Here is a 2,325-nt window from a genome sequence, read left to right as displayed (position 1 = left end):
AAGGTAAGAAGTGGATTATCCTTCACCTGAAATGTTTGTCTTTTCATCCTGAAATGCGAGGCAAATGTTAGATCACAATAATTAGGAACCAGTTTCCACAAATCCCTTAATTTGATTGGGATGTTCTCTTTTATTCTGGACGGCAAGGGCAGTGACTGTATCGTCAAGTGTATTTTGCAGTATTAAACACATATTTATACCGATTTCATCAGGCTCAGAAAATTCTTCAAAAAGAACACAAAGAATGGCCTTCTCAGCTGCCATAGTTGCAACTCTTGCATCATCAGAACAGAGTGTTCAACGCACCACCGTTTCCGTTTAAAACACGTTTTGCACCGTTTTGTCGGCGCTGAACGCAGCCCTGGTGTGGCAAATTTGTAACTTAAGGTGCGACGCTTCCGGTTACTTTAGCTGTACAAAAACAGTCCGTCATGCTGGAAAGTTCATACAGCAAACTTGTATTCGTTATCATATAATTTTCATGTATTATCGAGTTCATGATTGGTTTGTAGCGCAAATAGTTTTACCGTTTACTGCACTTTGTTTTGTTTTTCTTCTAGCTATTTGAATCGGAAGTCTCGCACATAACAAATAGCTGACTTCCGCGTTGCAAAACAAGGCAGATAAACACGTGTTTCTGACATGAAAGCACAGTCGTATGATGATGGCACAGCAGAAACAAATGTTTGTCCGCCTCCCACTTAAGAGAGATTTCCTGAATCCGAGAACAGAGCTCAGATGTTCCATAAGAAAACAAAGAAAGAGACGAGTCTATCATGGACGACTACAGGCTCTTTAACCCTATAATGGCATGTTGCTATTTACTTTAAAGAAATTGCATGAATGGGTTTAAAGTTATTTGGTAGATTAAGCGTTCTATTTGGAATGATGTCATGTTGCTATTTTTAGTCTTTGGCTCTTAAATTCACATTAGCTAAATAAGTAGACAAGAAAGAGATTTTAGGAATATAATGTATGCAATAAATACATGCAATGTGAGTCATTCAGCGTAGATCAGGTGTGACCAAACCAGCATCTGCGTGATGGAGCGCTGCCGCCATCTGCTGGTTAGAAAGTAAACCTGACAAAATAAAAAAAATAATAATAAAAGTACACTTCTATATTTTAAAAAATGAAACATGAAATCTTTCTCAAAAAGGAAATTATTCTGTATTGTGCCAAAGTCCCTTTAAGGCATTATAGGCATATAGGGTATTCTATAGTCTTTGATTGTGTGTATGTGTGTTTAGGTACATTGTACGGAGGAATAAAATATTCCGTATTTATATATTTATATATATTCCATATAAAAACCGTTTTTTCATACTTAATAGAAAAATGAGGACAGAAAATAAAATTAAATACAACTCAAAGTGAATGATAGTATTTTAATTACATTTAGTTCAGTGAGATTTCTCAAGAAAACAAAAAATAAATAAATGATTTTCCATTATTATTTCATCTGTTTTGGATACCTGATAAAATCTAAAAGATTTAAAAAATTTTTAAAAAGTCTGTTTATTTCCCGTTTTGGGATACCTCGCCTGAAATTGAGCATATAAAATTAAATGAAACTAAAAGTAGCCTACATTATATGCTAAAAATTAGATGCTAAATTATTATTATTTTTATTTTTTTTATAAAAAATATCTCAGTACTGTACTGATGAAATAAATTATAAAATAAAATCTAATGTTTATATCATGTGTTTGTATACTTCACACGGAAACGAGGACATAAAATAAAATGAAATACAGCTAAAAACGAATTTTTTTGTATTTTAATAAACATTTTAATTATTTATTACTAAAATCAGATGCTAAATAAAATGTTCGTAATTATTTCCGTTGTTTTGCATAACGTACGTCACTACAGTATTGAGGAATGAAATGAAATATAATTATATTAAAATAATTAAATTGCATTACATTTTAAATTCACGTAGAGGTGCTCGCGGCGCTCACGCATGCGTCACGCTTCAGCACCACGTAACGGGTGACGTGACTCAGTCTCCGGCGCTCTCCGCCGCTCCGCATCATCATCAGCAGCAGCAGAGATGTCCGCGAGCTCCGCGTTCAGCGACGAGAAAGGCGGCTCCGCCAGCGAGCCCGAGTACGGCCACGACCCGGCCAGCGGCGGCATCTTCTCCTCCGACTACAAGAGGTGAGACCCGCCGAGTCTGTGCCACCGGAGCGTTTACCGTACAGAAAATCTCAGACAGGGCGAGGTGCGCATGCGCGGATGAACGAGTGAATCCTGTGGAAAAACAAAGAGGATAAACAGTGAGATGAACTGGCGTGAATGGAGCGTGTGTGTGTGTGTGTG

This window comes from Sinocyclocheilus anshuiensis, unplaced genomic scaffold, assembly GCF_001515605.1.
Source record: "Sinocyclocheilus anshuiensis isolate Anshui unplaced genomic scaffold, SAMN03320099.WGS_v1.1 scaffold68, whole genome shotgun sequence".
Taxonomy (NCBI): domain Eukaryota; kingdom Metazoa; phylum Chordata; class Actinopteri; order Cypriniformes; family Cyprinidae; genus Sinocyclocheilus; species Sinocyclocheilus anshuiensis.
Note: the sequence above shows the minus strand (reverse complement) of the source record.